An 18,018-nucleotide genomic window follows, 5' to 3' on the forward strand; every position below is an offset into this window, starting at 1 on the left:
TTTAAATATTATTTTTTGCATCCACATTTACTCAGGAGATGGACACAGAGTCTATAGAAGTGAGGCAAAATGGCATCAACTTCATGGACCCTGTACAGATTACAGAGGTGGAGGTGCTTGCTGTCTTAAGGCAAATTAGCGTGGATAAATCCCCAGGGCCTGACAAGTTGTTCCATGGGACTCTGCGGAAAACAAGTGCAGAAATTGTCAGGACCCAAGCACAGATATTTAAATAATCCTTAGTGACTGGTGTGGTACTGGAGGATTGGAGGACAGCCAATGTTGTTCCACTGTTCAAGAAAGGCTCTAAAAATAAACTAGGAAGTTGTACATCAGTGAGGTTGACATCAGTAGTGGGAAAGTCATTGGAACTTACGTGCAGGAACCAGATATATAAGTATTTGGATAGATAGATTAAGGATAGGCAGCATGGCTTTGTGCATGGTAGGTCATGTCTAACCAATCTAATAGAGTCTCTCGAGGAAGTTATCAGGAAAGTGGATGAAGGCAAGGCAGTGGATGTTGTCTACATGGACTTTAGCAAGGCACTTGACAAAGTCTCATATGGGAAGTGGGTCAAGAAGGTTCGGTCACTCAGCATTCAAGATAAGATAGTAAATTGCATGAGACACTGGTTTTGGGAGAAGCCGATGGTTGCCTCTCTGACCGGAGGCCTGTGACTAGTGGTTTGCCACAGGGATCGGTGCTGGATCTGTTGTTGTTTGTCATCTAGATCAGTAATCTGGATGATAGTGTGGTTAACTGGATCAGCAGATTTCTGGATGACACTGAGATTGGGGGTGTAGTGGACAGTGAGGAAGGGTATAATGGCTTGCAGTGTGATCTGGACCAGCTGGAGAAATGCAAAATGGAATTTAATGGAGACAAGTGCGAGGTGTTGCATTTTGGTGGGACCTGGGTCTTACACAGTGAATGGTCAGGCACTGAGGATTGCTGTAGAAGAAAGGGATCTGGGAATACATGTCCATAACTCACTGAAAGTGGTGACACAGTTAAATAGGGACGGAAAGAAAGATTTTGGCATATTGGCCTTCATGAACCAAAGTACTGAGTACAGGAGATGGATGTTATGTTCACACTGCACAAGACATTGGTGAGGCCTAATTTGGAGTGTTGTGTGCAGTTTTATCACCTACCTACAGGAAAGATGTAAAAGAGGTTGAAAGAGTTCAGAGAAAATTCACAAGGATGTTGCCAGGCCTGGAGGACTTGGGTTATAAGGAAAGATTGAACAGGTCAGGGCTTTATTCCTTGGAATGTAGAAGCTCAAGGGGAGATTTGATGGAGGTGTGCCAAAATTATGAGGGTTATAGATGGGGTAAATGCAAGCTGGCTTTTTCCACTGAGATGGTGTGGGACTACAACCAGAGGCCATGGGTTAAGGGTGAACGGTGAAACATTAAGGGGAACATGAGAGGAAAATTTTTCACACAGACGGTCATCCAGGTGTGGAATGAGCAGACAGTCCAACTGGTGCATGCGAGCTCAATTTCAACGTGTAACAAGTTTGTATAGGTACCTGGATGGTAGGGGTACAGGGGTAGATAGTTTAAATAGTTCAACACAAACTAGATGGGCCAAAGGGCCTGTTTGTGTGTTGTACTTTTCTATGACTCTGTGACAAGAACATTAAATAATACTAATGTTCATTTAATTCCTTTTAACAGCTGTGCAGACCAACCATTCATCTGGGCAGAAAATGTTTTCATGGCTTTAAAACTGTGGCACTTTAAACTGACAGTAGATAAAAGAAAATCCCAGCTGTACGTCAACAAAGGGGAGAACCCATTCATCTGCTCAGACAGTGGGAATGGATTCAGTCGGTCATCTCAACTGAAGGTACATCAGCAAGTTCACACTGGGACAAGGCCATTCACCTGTTCTGTGTGTGAGAAGGGATTCAGTCAGTCTTCCCACCTGTGGACACACCGGTCAGTTCACTTCGAACAGAGGCTGGTCATCTGCTGAATTTGTGGGGAAGGATTCACTCGGTTATCTGACCTAATGGCTCACCAGCGAGTTCACACCGGGGAGCGGCCGTTCACCTGCTCAGACTGTGGGAAGGGATTCACTGTGTCATCTCAGTTACTGAGACACCAGTCAGTTCACACCGGGGAGTGGCCATTCACCTGCTCAGACTGTGGGAAGGGATTCACTCAGTCGTGTAACCTGAAGGTACATCAGAGAGTTCACACTGGAAAGAGGCCATTCACCTGCTCAGTCTGTGGGAAGGGTTTCACTTGCTCATTTAATCTGAAGGTACATCAGCGAGTTCACACTGGGGAGAGGCCGTTCACCTGCTCAGACTGTGGGAAGGAATTCACTCAGTCATCTCAACTGATGGTACATCGGCGAGTTCACACTGGGGAGAGGCCGTTCACCTGCTCAGACTGTGGGAAGGGATTCACTGAGTCATATCAACTGAAGGTGCATCAACGAGTTCACTCTGGGGAGAGGCCATTCACCTGCTCAGACTGTGGGAAGGGATTTACTCAGTCATCTCAACTGAAGGTACATCGGCGAATTCACACTGGGGTGAGGCCGTACACCTGCTCAGTCTGTGGAGAGGGTTTCACAAAGTCATCTGCTGTACTGAGACACCAGTCAGTTCACACTGGGGAGAGGCCATTCACCTGCTCAGTGTGTGGGAAGGGATTCGTAGAGTCATTTGAACTGAAGGTACATCAGCGAGTTCACACTGGGGAGAGGCCGTTCACCTGCTCAGACTGTGGGAAGGGATTCATTCAGTCATCTCATCTGAAGGCACATCAGCGAGTTCACACCGGGGAGAGGCCGTTCACCTGCTCAGTCTGTGCGAAGGGATTCACTTGCTCACCTCATCTACTGAGACACCAGTCAGTTCACACCAGGGAGTGACCATTAACTTGCTCAGTCTGTGGGAAGGGATTCAATTGGTCATTTCACATACTGACACACAAGGAAATGTTCGTTCACCTGCTCTGTCCGTGGGAAGGGATTCATTCAATCATCTCAACTGAAGGAACGTCTGCATGTCCACACTGGGGAGAGGCCGATCACCTACTGTGAATGTGGGGAAGTACTCATGGTGGACATGGACTGTGCCTTTAAATGAGAGAGAGAGAGAAACTGCTTCGTAGCGTGTTTATTTAAGCAAGGTCAGATGACTCTCCCAGAGACACACAGTGGGACACCGGTTACGGCGACCGGTCAGTGAAAGGAGGCCAGTGACAGAGGAGTCACTGGATGGAACTTTCGAGTGCCCACAAGCGAGGATTGAGGATCGATCAGGGTAATTGATCAGTGGCTATCACGGTGTGTGGAAGGGCTGACCCTGTGGAGGCTACCGGTGTGTCTACCCTTGCCTGGGAGGTAGTTTACCCTCGAAGATGGTCCCCTTAGCGATAAGCTGCGTTTGGCTAACTCAAGAGTGGATTTGGAGCCTGACGACGGAAGATCAATGGGACCTGTTTACTCGTTCTTCTCCTAGTGTGGTTTTCACCTTGGATTACAAATACCCCATTCTCTCTCTCTCTCACACCAATTGAACTGAACTTCCTTACATTACCATTGTAAGACTTTAACTCTTGTCACCCGAGCTTTAACGAGTTTGGGAATTATATTTACACACAAGTATATGCATAACACTGCTAACTTTTGATTTACCTGGTTTAAGTTACTATATTAAGTAGTTACTAATATATAGTAGTTTTTAATATCAAAACCAGACTCCAGGTGTGCTCTATTGCTGCTGGTTCATTTAAACCGCTGCATTTACGTAACATAATTGGGGCCTGCGTCCGGGATATGAACAAATTGTTTGGGGGCTGAATTGATTGATTAATGATCGATCTGATTGGGGAAATCCCCTTTGATTTGTCTGAGTGGAAGATCAGCAGCAATGGAGGTTGATGGGTTTCTGACAAAGACAACTCCTGAAGCATTGGATGGCGCAAAGAGGGTTGTGCTGTTGGAAATCGATCAGAAATTAAAACTTCAGGTGAGCACTAAAATGAGGAAGGCTCAGATACAGACATTAATAGTGGAGTATTATGTATCTAAGGAAGTGTTTGATGGATATGTGACAGGGGAGTATTGTGTATCTAAGGAAGTGTTTGACGGAGATGTGACACTGGTGTATTATGTATCTAAGGAAGTGTTTGACGGAGATGTGACGGGAGTATTATGTATCTGAGGAAGTGTTTGACGGAAATGTGACAGCGGAGTATTATCTATCTAAGGAAGGTTTGACGGAGATGTGACAGCGGAGTATTATGTATCTGAGGAAGTGTTTGACAGAGATGTGACAGCGGAGTATTATCTATCTAAGGAAGGTTTGACGGAGATGTGTTGGAAATGTTTGCTGAAAGTAAACCTACTGAGACTGAGCTTCAGCTCCAGTTAGAAAAATTAAAGAGAGAGGCTGAGGATAAGCAAAGACAGCATGAGTTACGACTAAAACAGTTTGAGGCTGAGGAAGCGGACAAACAGAGGAAAGAGGCAGAAAGACAGAGGTGGTTCGAGGTGGAGAGATGGCCGCAAGGAGGTCCAGTGCCAGACCTTGGTGAGAGGTTTAGTGCCCGTTGAGAAGTTAAGTTGGTACCTCCATTTGATGAAGCAGAAGTTGATGAGTCCTTCTTGCATTTTGAAAAAGTGGCTCAGAATCGAAGGTGGCCGAAAGACAGCTGGGCTGTTGTGTTACAAAGTGTAATTCAGGGGAAAGCCCAGCAAGCGTATTCTGCCCTAACACTTGAAGAGGCAGCTAATTATGACTCAGTGAAAGAGGCTGTGCTCAAGCCTTATGAGTTGGTTCCGGACGCTTACAGACAAAAGTTTAGAGATTTGAGGAAATCTGGCAACCAAACATATGTGGAATTTGCCAATGAGAAGTCTGTGTACTTCAATCGTTGGTGCACCTCTGTTGGGGTAAATGAGGATATTAACAACTTGAAAGAGTTGGTTTTGATCGAAGAATTCAAAAGGTGCGTCCCTGATGACATAAAGCTGTATTTAGATGAAAAGGATGCTGCCACTTTGCAGGAGGCTGCTAGATTAGCAGATGAGCTTGTTTTGACCCACAAGGTGAAGTTTACCTCGGATGAGAGCTTCCAAGAGAGTAGCTGGGATGACCAGGGTAAACTAGAAGTGGAAGCTGGGACTAGTGATGAAAGCCTGGAAGAGGAGGCAGTTCCAGTTGCCTGGGTTCAGGTTGTTGAAGCATCTGTAAATCCGCAGGATGCTGAGCGTTGTGTTGAAGCTCAGTTAAAACCTGAAATGTCTGATTTGGTTGGAAGGGAATTCAGTCCTTTTGTGAAGTCTGGATTGGTTTCAGGACCCTTGGTCTTGCTGAGGGAACAGTGGTTTGATGAGAAAGTGGGTGTTATTCTGTTAAATTGAGTTTTGGAATTTGAAAATAAACAACGGGGTTGTTTTTTCAAGTTTGTGGTTTGGAGAGACAGGGCTTGGAGATCTCTCAAAACAAAGTGGAGTGTTATTTTGACCAGGAGAGACCATCTGCGGATGTTGTCATAGGAACATACGGAACCAAAGGTCTTGGGGAATGGAACAAATGATTTGTTTGAAATTTGGGTTGAGCATCGATCCAGGGTATTGATAAGTGACTCTCACAAGCAGACACACAGTGGCAGTGGGTGGAAGCCGTTGCAGAGAAGTGGGGAGGAAGGTTTGAAACAAAGAACCGAGTGACAAGGGGTCACTGTTTGGACTCTCCCAACAGCCCACAAGGGTGGGTTTGGTTATTGATTCCAGCGAATAGGAATGTGTGATTGTCACATAGTTTGATCCACTGGAGTGGGTCTTTCTGGTTGGGGAATAACATTTGTGAATACCACTTCTGTTTTACCCTTGCCTGGGCGTGGTAGTCCACTGGAAGACGGTATCCCTGTGGTAAATCACTGCTGGAGTTACTTCGTACGTCGTGGAACTGGACAAGTGGCTATCACGTTGTGTGACTGGGGCAACCCTGTGGAATCTACCTGTGTGTGTTACCCTTGCCTGGGTGGTAGTTCCCCCCGAACACGCTACCCCTGTGATAAGCTATCTTTTGGTGATGATGCATAAGTGGATTCTGGTTGAGTAACCTGTGGTCACCACTTTGGGATGACCTGTAGCTGAATTCGGGTGTGGTGTTGTGGTAACCACTCGTGTCAAAAGGATATTCCGTGAAGATCACTGTAGGAGATACTTCGTGTGTGGATCTGGGAACGACAGAGATAAAACCTGCAGCTATTTTTATCCAGTTTATCATCGAGGAAAACAATGTAATTGCCTTCTCTTGACATTCACCTTTGGGATACAAAGGTAGGGCTCTCAGTACCATTGACCTCTGTTTCAGGACTGCCGCAGGTGAAGTTTCGCCGAAGCCTTACTTGAAGTATGTGTCTGATATGAAGAAGGAGCTGCAAAGGCTTATGAGTTGGCTGGGGAGGCAGCTGCCAAGAAGAATCGGAGAAATAAGAAGAGGTGTGACCAGAAAGTGAAGTTCTCCCAACTCCTGCCGGCAGACCGAGTCCTCGTAAGGAATTTGGGATTTCCTGGGAAGCACAGGTTGGCTGATCGCTGGTCGGGCACACCCTATCTGGTGGAGAGTCAGTTGCCCGACTTACCGTTTTCCAAGTGCAGCCCGAGGATGGGAAGGGGCCGGTCAAGATTCTCCATCGGAATCATCTGTCGCCCCTGGGGTGAGATGTACAGATGGAACGGGAGCCCCAGGTGCCGGCTACAACCAGTACTGGGACTCTGCGTCCACGTGGGATGGAGGAAGAGCCCACACCGGGAGAGACGGGCCCGCTCAGAGGAGGATGATGACTCGGACAACTGGTGCATGTGGCTGTTCGCTGAGGCCCCCATGATTGAGGGGGAGGCTCCTGGCCCTTCCCCCACTGGGTTAGACGGGGTAAGGGTGGCTACTGATGGGCCGTCAGGGGTACCACAGGGCGTTGGAGAGGATGATGTGGGGCCCGAGTGAGAGATAGAGGGTTCCGAGGTGCAGAGGGGTTTGGGTGACCGCTCGCAGGAGGGTTCGCCTCATAGTTTCCATGAGTCTCCTGTAATGTCCGAGGTGGAGGAGTTCGAGGAGGGAGTACACAGGTCACAGAGAAGTAAGGACCCCCCACATAGGTTGGCCTTGATAGCGCCCAGGGAACAGGGTGTGATCTCCACTGTTTCGGGGAGTTATGTCACTGCTTTCTGCACTTGGGTTGGGCTCTGTGTTTTGCAGGAAGGGTTGGCAAATTATCTGAGTGTCATGAGGACATGACTGAATTCTGTGGGGGGAGAATGTAGGCTCTCATTACCATTAACTGTGGTGTTAGCTGTTCAGGCTAACAGAATGGCTTCTCTGTAATGTCACTTAATGCTGTCATGGGTTTCTGTAGCCGAAATGCTTGAGTTAGATTATTTAGATTATGAGGACACTCAGTCCTCGTTTATTGTCATTTAGAAATACATGCATTAAGAAATGATACAATGTTCCTCCAGAGTGATATCACAAAAAAAAAGGACAAACCAAAGACTAACACTGACAAGACCACATAGTTATAACATATAGTTACAGCAGTGCAAAGCAATACCATAATTTGATGAAGAGCAGACCATGGGCACGGTAAAAAAAAGTCTCAAAGTTCCAATCGACTCCTGATAGCAGGCGGCAAAAGGGAGAAATTCTCCCTGCCGTAAACCTCCATGTGCTGACAACAGCCGATGCATTGGAAGCATCCGACCACAGCCAACTCTGAGCCTGTCCGAAAACTTTGAGCCTCCGACTTGCCCCTCCGATACAGCCTCCTGACCACCATCCTCTGCCGAGCGCTTCGACCCCACCCCGGCCACCGAGCAACAAGCAAAGCCGAGGATTCCGGGCCTTCTCCTCCAGAGATTCCAGATCACACGGTAGCAGCGGTAGTGAAGAAGGCATTTCAGAAGTTTCTCCAGATGTTCCTCCGTGCTCTCACGTCTGTCTCCATCAAATCAGGATTGTGCACGGCACCCGACTTGACAGATTACAGGTATCACCACCGGAGTGGCTGCTGCACGCTGCGTCACGCCGCCATCTTCTCCTCCTCCTGCCGATACGGGTGGAACTAATCACTGGAGAATTGTTATGCTATCTTGTATGTCTGAGCTGAGTGGGAGTTCGCCATCTTTTTCGGGAGGCGAGCGAGGAGGCCGGACGTGTGAGGAGCGGACAGCGGTTCCAGGGTGACGGATACTGGAAGTCGGCGGTTCGGACGGTGGCCGAGGGCTCAAAGGGTCGTTGTGGATGGAACCGGAGGTGTGAGCTCCAACGTATTAAAACATTATGTGCACAAACTGATAAACTTACTGCTTTGGTGCCTTTAGGTTATGTGTTTCTACTAACCCATCACTAAGAAATAACAAAAACTGTAATTACTTACTGGCCTTTGGTGTATTGTCTGATATTTGTGTTGGGAGCATTACACCGTATTTACACCGAAGTATTGCACTCGTGGCAGGGCGACGGCTGTTCACCCTAGGTGAACGGGGGTAAATTGGGGCACAGACATTACACAAACATCTCTCATCAATTAACCTGAGGATTGAACTGAACTTCCTTACATAACATTGCTAACTTTTGATTTGCCTGGTTTAAGTTACTATATTAAGTAGTTACTAATAAATAGTGGTTTTTAACATTAAAAACAGACTCCAGGTCTGCTCTATTGCTGCTGGTTCATTTAACCCGTCACGGGGTACGTAACAAGCCTCTCCTTCTCTAATGTCAGGATGAATTTTATCATATTGAGATCACTTGCCCTGAAGGGTTCTTTGAACTTAAGTGACCTAATTAATTCTGGTTCATTACAACACCCAATCCAGAATAGCTGATCCCCAAGAGGGCTCAACGATGAGCTGCTCTAAAAAAGCATCTTGTTGGTATTCTAGGAATTCCTCCTCTTGAGACCAATACCATCCTCATTTTCCTAATCACCTGCATGATAATCCCCCATGTAACATTGCCCTTTTGGCATGCATTTTCTATCTCCCATTGTAATTTGTGGAAAACATACTACTGTTTGGAGGTCTCTATACAATTCCCATCAGGGATTTTTTTTTTTACATTTGCTGTTCCTTAATCCACCCACAGAGATTCTACACCTTCCAACCCTATGCCACGTCTTTCGAATGATCTTATTTAGTATTTTACCAACAGAGCCACACAACCCCACTACCAGCTTGTTCTTTCAAGAAACATATAAGTATCTGGGAAACAAGAGGACCTGCAGATGCTAGAAATCTAGAGAACTACACACAAAGTGCTGGAGGAGCTCAGCATGTCAGGCAGCATCTATGGATGGGAATCAACATTTCGGGCCAAGATGCTTCATCGGGACTCTTGATACCCACGTATTTGGAATATCAACAAGCAAAGACAATAGAAAGTAGTGTGAAATAGGGAAAACCTTTGACAAAATTTAGTCAAGGCTTAAAAAAAACCTGCCAAACCGAGATCAATTGTTAACAAATACAACAAAGGCAATAAACACTTTCATCAATACCAACATTGACTTTTTTTAATGAAAATATTTCAATCAGTAAAATTTACAAAGATAAATAAGAACTGAAATGACAACTTTAGAAAAGACTATTTACACTCAAACCCACTTAGATTAACACTACCTTGGACAGATGGAGGAAGAGAAATAACACACTTGGAAAAAAAAAATCACACAACAGTCAGATAAAACTTCGGAGTATATATTTTCACGAAAACTGAACCGGACTTAACAGTCTGTGTGTATATATGCAATTGTGATAAGAAATACAGACCAGAAACTTAAATGAGAGGCTAACTCAGAAAAATGAATCATCACTGTGGAAGAAAAGATCAACCAGATGTTGACAAGGAAGCATCAAACACCTGGCTGAGAGTTGGAGATCTCTTCCCAGAAACAGAGGGGTTCCTTGCAGAAATACAGGACAAGGTGGTTAAGAAAAATAAGAAAAAAATCAAAACTATATGCAAACGTTGTACAATACAAACAAGCAAGGCAATAAATGCAGGGAATAACAAGAGAAATCAGACACAATTCAACACATTCCAGGATCCTGCAGCAGTTGAACTCAATTTGATTACAATCAAGTGGCAAATATCATTCACCAGAATCTTGCTTTAAAATACAAACTTATGAATGACCTTCATCACTTCATTAAGGCAAAATATATTCGAGCCTGATCCAGTTTTAGAGTCAAAATCTCACAAAGTATATGATAATCAATACATTATTTCAGATAGGGCAATCCATAATAACCATCCGAATATAATATTACAGGATAAACAAGCAGGAACAACTCCCTCAATAGATATAACCATTCCCACCACACACATGTGCCTCGACCAGTGGAGCACCTCACACTGGGATCTTTTTTTTTAAATTACTTTATTTACAATTTTCAATTTTACAAAGACAAAATGTATTGAAGATAAAACAATACCAAGGAAATACAGTACCAGGTGGAGCACGGACAAAACAAATTGAAAACAGAAAACAAAAAGGCTGCCAGACAATTTACAAGATTGCTTAAATAAACTTTCAGAAAAGGAGTGGACACAATAGTAACATCACGGTTTCTCTGTAGCAGAAATGTTTAGGTTATGACTGGAGATAACAGGGTTTTGGAGTGCGGGGCTATCCAATGACAGAAATGTTCTCTCTTGTGAGCCTGGAAGAGAGATTTTCGTGGTCTTTTGCTGGGGAGAGATGAGAAGACGCGAATGGAGAGAGTGGGCTCTTTTTCTTTTTTTTTGTTTTCTTTGCTAACCCTATAGCCAAAGTCAGAATTATAAAGCTCAATCGTTTAATCACATATTGTGTACTGTTTGTTATTTCAGGGAACTGATTTGTAACAGGGAAGACATCGCACAGCATCCACCCAAATGAGATTTCTTAAGCTTCGTTGGGCTGGGGGGGGCTATCACCCCCTATATCAAGCTGCTAGCTGAAGCAATAGTTACATTTGACAAGATGACTGAGTGAATCACTTCCACATTCACAGCAGGTGAACAGCAACTCCCCAGTGTGAACCTGGTAGTGTGTCATAGGGATAGATAACTGAATGAATCCATTCCCACATTCACAGCAGGTGAATGGCCTCTCCTCAGTGCGAACTCAATGATGCAAATCTGGTTGATTTGGCTGAGAGAATCTCTTCCCAAAGTCTGAGCAGCTCATCGGCCTCTATCCAGTGTGAACTCGCTGGTGTCTCTGCAGCTGAGATGACTGAGTGAATCCCTTCTCACACACTGAGCAGATGAATGGCCACACCCCAGTGTGAACTGACCGGTGTGATTGCAGGTGAGATGACCGAGTGAATCCCTTCCCACAGTCTGAGCAGGTGAATGGCTTCTCCCCGGTGTGAACTCGCTGATGTACCTTCAGTTGGGATGAGCAAGTGCATCCCTTCCCACACACTGAGCAAGTGAATGGCCACTCCCCGGTGTGAACTGACTGGTGACTCAGTAACTGAGATGACAAAGTGAATCCCTTCCCACAATCCGAGCAGGTGAAGGGCCGCTCCCCAGTGTGAACTCGCTGGTGTGCCATTAGGGTGGGTAACTGAGTGAATCCTTTCCCACAGTCCGGGCAGGTGAACAGCCTCTCCCTAGTGTGAACTGTCTTGTGTAACAGTAGGTCGGATGACTGAGTGAATCCCTTCCCACAGTCTGAGCAGGTGAATGGCCTCTCCCCAGTGTGAACTCGCTGATGTACCTTCAGTTGAGATGACCGAGTGAATCCCTTCCCACAGTCTGAGCAGGTGAACGGCCTCTCCCCAGTGTGAACTCGCTGATGTACCTTCAGTTCGGATGAGCAAGTGAATCCCTTCCCACAGTCTGAGCAGGTGAACGGCCTCTCTCCAGTGTGAATTCGCTGATGTACCTTCAGTTGGGATGACCAAGTGAATCCCTTCCCACAGTCTGAGCAGATGAATAGCCACTCCCCAGTATGAACTGACTGGTGAGCCATTAGGTCAGATGATCGAGTGAATTCTTCCCCACAAATTCAGCAGATAACCAGCCTCCGCCCAGTGTGAACTGAATGGAGTGTCCACAGGTGGAAAGACCGACTGAATCCCTTCTCACACACGCAACAGGTGAATGGCCTTGTCCAGTGTGAACTTGCTAATGTACCTTCAGTTCAGAGGACTGGCTGAATCCATTCCCTCTGTCTGATCAGATGAATGGGTTCCTCCCTGTGTAAAATGATGGGAATGCCAGTCGGTCTGATGATCGAGAGAAACCCTCCCAACAGTCTGAGCAGGAAGGATGGTCGAGTGAATTCCTTGCTCCACTTCTTAAATATCTGGACAGAGACAGCAAAACTGGTGTGTTGTGTTCGAGATTCCAGTAGACAAATTCCTTGTCATTTTTAACCTGTAAAAAAAGATTTACAAAATCCATCAATCAGTGTTGGACAACCTTTCAGATGAGGTCACTTGAGTTGTCAAGGTCTATTCTGGCATCATATTGTTACAGTGAAGTTCAACACAAGTTGGAGAGAGAAATCATCTTGTAACAGGGCACAGAGCTGGAATCTGGAGTGACCATCAAACTCTCTGATGCTCTTTCTGTCTCTATAAGAATGGGGCATTTCTGCCATCTCCAATCTGTGACCTTGCTCAGTTTGACTCTGTCCATTGGTATTATTCCCTGTTCCCACTGAGCTGCATGGGTTCCTGGCCCCATGGTAACTGAAATACTCACACAAATAGCCGGCAGCGCATTCCATGCACCCACCACTCTCTGGGTAAAAAACTTACCCCTGGGATCCCCTAGGTTTCTATTTCCAAGCACCTTAATCTATGCCCCCTCATGTTAGCCATTTCAGCCCTGGGAATAAACCTCTGGCTATCCACACGATCAATGCTCTCATCATCTTATACACCAAAAAAGGCTCCAAACATAAACAAGAAATTATACATTGCTTTGAGGATTTGGTAGAAGTATACAAAATTTTGAGGGTATAGATAGAGCAAATGCGAGTAGCTTTTTCCACTGAGGTTGGGTGGGATAACAACCAGAGGTCATGGGTCAGTGGGGAAGAATAAAATTTATCGGAAACATTTGGAAAAGCTCTTTACTGAAATGGCCATGAGAGTATGGAATGCACAACTGGTGAATATCAGCTCAGTTTCACCATTTAAAAGAAGTTTGGATGGGAGCCTGGATGGTAGGGGTATGGAGGGCGATGGTCCCGGTGCTGTTAGTTTCATTAGACAGATTAAATGTTCTTTCAGCTTTGACTAGATGAGCCAAATATCCTGTCTCCGTACTGAACTTCTCCATGTTTCTATGACAGAGAAGATGGCCAAACTTGTTTGGAAGGGAAAAGGTAGGAGAGAGAATGAAGCAGCAATGGCTGGAGTTTCTGGGAGCAATTCGGGAGCTGAGTGATCGATACATCCCAAAGAAGTGGAAGCAGTAGAAAGGCGGAAGGACACAACTGTGGATGAAATGAGAAGCCAAAGCCAACATAAAAGCCAAGGAGAGGGCAAACAAAAGAGCAAAAACTATTGGGAAGCTTTTAGAAACCAACAGAAAATGACTAAAAAAAAGATGGATGACCTCGGGGGTGGAATTATGATATTGTAGTCATTTAACAGTCTTGGTTGCACCCGATAGTCTGAGGCATTTAGAGGAACAAAATACCTGGGGCCTCAGTATCTCTTGAAAACCAAGGTTCCCTGCACCAGTAACCTTTTAACTTTTATTTTGGCAGGCACGTACAATCTCTGCACCATCAAAATTTCAATTCTGTAGGCCTCCCACTTACCAAGTACTCCTTTGCCAGAAAACAGCCTGTCCCAAACCACACTTGTCAGATCCTTTCTGAAACCATTAAAATTGAACTTTCTGCAAGTTAGAATCTCAACCCATGGTCCAGACCACTCTTTTTCCATATTTACTTTGAATCTCATAACATTATGATCACTAAATTCTGTCACCAGCCCTGGATCATTTCCTAACAGCTTATTGCACACTTCTACGTCGGGAATTCTACGTACTGATTAAGGGCACATTTGACAAACTCTACCCCAGCTAGTCCTTTTACAGTATGGGAGTCCCTGTCAATATATGGAAAGTTAAAATCATTTACTGAATCAACCTTTGTTTCTTAGCATGGTCTGCGATCTCTCCACAAATTTGTCCCTCAAAATCCCTCAGACCGTCGGGTGCAAACAAGTCCCAATAATGGCTGCAATATCATAATTCCCTGTCCTGAGCTCATTTGGCTTTCCTACGATGCTTCTTGCATTGTGATATACACAGCTCAGCACATTCATCGCACCATGCTCAACCATTTGATTGCTGACTCTGTCTGAGGTCTGAACAACATCTGACTGGTGTCAAGAAAACAAACTCTCCCTCATTGTCACAAAAACAAAGGAGCTGATTATGGACGACAGGAGGAATGGAGACAGGCTAACCCCTATTGACATCAATGGATCTGGGGTTGAGAGGGTGAACAGCTTTAAGTTTCTTGGCATAAACATCACCGAGGATCTCACATGGTCTGTACATACTGGCTGTGTTGTGAAAAGAGCACAACAGCACCTCTTCCACCAGAAGCTTGGGATGGGGCCCCAAATCCAAAGAACTTCCTACTGGCACACACATTCCAATAACTTTCCCACTACTGATGTCAGGCTCACAATGTATAATTTCCTAGTTTATTTTTAGAGCCTCTCTTGAACAGTGGAACAACATTGGCTGTTCTCCAATCCTCCAGTACCTCACCTGTCACTCAGAATGATTTAAATATCTGTGCTTGTGCCCCGACAATTTCTGCACTTGTCTGCCGCAGGGTCCTAGGGAACAACTTGTCAGGCCCTGGGGATTGATCTACGCTAATTTGCCTTCAGACAGTAAACTCCTCCATCTCTGTAATCTGTACAGGGTCCATGAAGTTGATGCTGCTTTGCCTCACTTCTATAGACTCTGTGTCCATCTCCTGAGCAAAAAATCTCCCACATCTATTTTGTCTCGTCATATGGATTACCATTCTGATCTTGCAGAGTATTAATTTTTCCCTTGCAATCTTTTCACACTCAACATACCTGCAGAATCCATGAGCATCCTCCTTCACCTTGTCTGCTGAGGCAACCTGATGTCTTCTTTTATTTCTTTCATAAGTGTTCACTTGAATTTCCTGTATCTCATAAGTACCCCATTTGTTCCTATCTGCCTGTACCTGGTATGCACCTCCTTTTTATTGATCTGGGGGAGGAAAGCCAAAGGGGTGATGGAGCTGCATGGTGGGAGGTGGGGGTAGAGGGGGGGGTTAAACTAAAGTTGCAGGGGGAATGGGAGCCTGAATAACAGAACAGATAGTGGAGGGGTTATGGAGACAGATGTTGTTCAGTCCTCAGACAAATTCAGGAATGAGAAACGTTGAGCATGGTGCAGTAAATATGCTCAATCTTGTATATTTCAATACAAGGAGCAGTGTAGGAAAGGCAGATGTGTTCAGGGCATGGATCAACACCTGGAATTAAGATAATAGGATCTGGCAACTGTGGACTGGGACAGGCTGCTTTATGGAAAAGGTGTGCTTGGTAAATGGGAGGCCTTCAAAGTGAAGTTTTCAAAGTACAAAGCGGGTGTGTGTTTGTCAGAATAAAAGGTAAAGATAGAGACTGTAGGGAACCTTGGTTTTCAAGAGATATTGAGACCCTGGGGAAGCACAAAATGGAGCTGCAGAACAGGGATAGGCAGGCAGGTTCTTATGGAGTATAAGAAATGCAGGAGAACACATAAGAAATTTAAAAAAAAAAGCACAGCAGCTCTTTCACCTCAGACGGTTGAAGAAGTTCGGGATGGGGCCCAAAATCCTAAAAACTTTCTACAGGAACACAATTGGGAGCATCCTGACTGGCTGCATCACTGCCTGGTATGGGAACTGTACTTCCCTTAATCACAGGAACCTGCAGAGAGTGGTGCGGACAGCCCAGCGCATCTGTAGATGTGAACTTCCCACTATTCAGGACATTTACAGAGACAGGGGTGTAAAAAGGCCCCAAAGGATATTGGGGACCCAATTCACCACAACCACAAACTGTTCCTGCTGCTCCCATCCAGGAAACGTACCACAGCAAAAGGACCAACAGGCTCCGGGACATCATCTTCCACCAGGCCGTCAGACTGATTAATTCATGCTGATACAATTGCATTTCTATGTTATATTGACTGTCCTGTGTACAAACTATTTATTATAAATGACTATAAATTACACATTGCACATTCAGATGGAGACATAATGTAAATATTTCTACTCCTCATGTATATGAAGGATGTATGTAATAAAGTCAATTCACCCTCCCCACTATCTGTTCTGTCATTCTGGCTCCCATTCCCCCTACAACTTATTTGAACCACATCACCCTCTCCCCACACTAGCACTAGCGAGCCTCACCACTGGGATATTAGTCCCCTCTCACCCCTTTGACTTTCCTCTGTCAGTGATCCCCCCGACAGTGTCTAAAGTGGGTCCACCTGTTGTTGTGCGGGACGGACACAAGATTACTCTGCGATGGCCATTTCACCTCATTCCCCTTCCCGACTCTCACCCAGTTTCCCGTGTCCCGCACCTGGGGTGTACCTCACCTCTCCTCATCTCACATGGGGGCAGAACAAAGGTGATTTTCTCAACAGCTGATGTCAAAGATTTTGTTCCCTCGGAGGGAAATGGAAATAAATCAGAAAGCGGACATTTACTTTGGGATTTGTTCCGCTTTGACGGAGAGAGCGACGCCAGGTTGATTCAGCGGGGTAACGCCCTCTCAGCTGGTCCGCCTCCGCTATTGGTTGTAACCAGTGATTGACATCGCTTCGCACCAATGGGAATAGCGCAGCTCCTGAATCCTCTGTTGACAGCGGTGGGGAGGGTCTAGTCACGTGATTAGTAGCCCAGCCGTTAAACCGACAAAGCTCGAGCTCTCCAGCGCGCGGGTGACGTAAGACACGGCGCACGTGAGGGCAGATCTCGGTCTGGGGAGCCCATGTGTGACGTCAGGCGCGTGCGTGCACCTGTGTGACGTCACCTGTGGGGGAGCGCTCGTATTTAGAAACACCTGAATGGACGTTTCTGATGATTTCGGTGGGACAACAACATTAATCACGGGTTTCATCACTGAATCCAGTGTTGTGAGATGTAAAGTCCCCTGTTATGTGTCCGGCTGTGCCGTGTTGTTGGTGGAGTGGGCAGCCTGGTGTTTGTCTCGATTCGGGTCACAACACCAGAATTGCCAGCGGGGTCCACACACAGTGTATTAGTCAACAGAAAACCTCCCGTCCCTGCAGTCTCTGTCTCCTGGTAAACTCAACACCCTGACCATGTGAACCATAGACACCCCTTCCTCTCAGAGTCAGGGAATCAATCAGACAGCTGATCACTGAGAGGAATTATATTTATTGGTCATTAAAGTTCACCCAGATTCGTGTGGACGGATTTGATGTGGAGTTCGGGGTGTCACGGTGAAAGGGCCGGACGGCCGAACTCTCTCCGTTGTCCAAACATCCTTCCAGGTGAGGCGACACTTCACCTGTGAATCTTCCGGGGTCGCCCGTTGTGTCCGCTGCTCCCGATGCGGCCGCCTCGACACTGGTGACACCAGACCCTCCGCAGTTGTGCGGGGTCGGGTTGTTTTTTTTGGGGGGGGGATCGATGTTATTGTTCCCTTTTGTGCGGGAGGGGTGGGTTTTGGGGGTTGATGATCGGGATGCCGTTCTTTTTGATGTAGGGGTGGGCTGGGAGTTTGATTTTTCTCTCTGATCGACTTTCATGCTCTTTCTTTGTTTCGTGGCTCTGTGGAGGAGAACAAAAACTCAGTTGTTCACGGATATTTGCTTTGACAGTAAATTAACCTTTGAACTATCCGCTCCGAGCGGGACTTCCCGGTGTCCAAACATTTTCATTCCCATTCCGATTCCCATTCCCGTCCCGACGCGTCAACCCATCGCCTCCTCTTGTGCCAAGGTGA

At 46.0% G+C, this 18,018-nt stretch overlaps 1 long non-coding RNA gene across 1 annotated transcript in view; it reads right to left on the reverse strand.

Annotated features, from left to right (window-relative positions):
• Positions 1-17,544: 17,544 nt before the first annotated feature.
• LOC140208460 (uncharacterized) overlaps positions 17,545-18,018 on the reverse strand; it is a 29,276-nt gene continuing 28,802 nt past the window's right edge. The window contains exon 3 of the long non-coding RNA XR_011888789.1: positions 17,545-17,843. This is a non-coding gene — a long non-coding RNA (uncharacterized lncRNA). The remainder of the gene's footprint in view (positions 17,844-18,018) is intronic.

This window comes from Mobula birostris, chromosome 13 (assembly GCF_030028105.1).
Source record: "Mobula birostris isolate sMobBir1 chromosome 13, sMobBir1.hap1, whole genome shotgun sequence".
NCBI classification, from domain to species: Eukaryota; Metazoa; Chordata; class Chondrichthyes; order Myliobatiformes; family Myliobatidae; genus Mobula; species Mobula birostris.